The sequence below is a fragment of the Odontomachus brunneus genome, unplaced genomic scaffold, assembly GCF_010583005.1.
Source record: "Odontomachus brunneus isolate Ranch 3 - 2012 unplaced genomic scaffold, Obru_v1 Obru_scaffold_229, whole genome shotgun sequence".
Classification (NCBI taxonomy): domain Eukaryota; kingdom Metazoa; phylum Arthropoda; class Insecta; order Hymenoptera; family Formicidae; genus Odontomachus; species Odontomachus brunneus.
The window spans coordinates 39502-39932 of NW_022639679.1; the positions used below are offsets into that span (position 1 = coordinate 39502).

Consider the following 431-nt stretch of genomic DNA (forward strand, 5'->3'; position numbering starts at 1 on the left):
TGCAATGTACATGTGTTATTTTGTCAAGAATATTTTGTACAATATAAACTTTCTTTTATAATTATATATTTATTTACATACGATAAAAGGTTTCCATCGCTTCGCAATGTTGTGGATGAAAATTGATGTAAAAACATTGGAAACATAAAATTTTTTCGCACCACGAACATTTAATAAATGAATTATGTTGTCCACATACACATGTTTTATTATAAATGTTTGAAGAGAAGCATAATTGATTCACATTTAAAAATATTTCTCTATCGTCAGCTAATTTGGATGCATACCATGCATATTGAAGCATACATTTAAATTTCGGCGCTGATAACAGATAATGAGTTAAAGATTGTATACGAATCGCATCAGCACTAGTATTTAATGGTTTGCTTTCGTCACCTGATTGTGAAATTACATCTGGACAGTTTTGTATT

At 28.8% G+C, this 431-nt stretch overlaps 1 protein-coding gene across 3 annotated transcripts in view; it reads right to left on the reverse strand.

Moving 5' to 3' along the window:
- Positions 1 to 431, reverse strand: part of LOC116852486 — a 45186-nt gene that overhangs the window by 19861 nt on the left and 24894 nt on the right. The window lies entirely within an intron of this gene.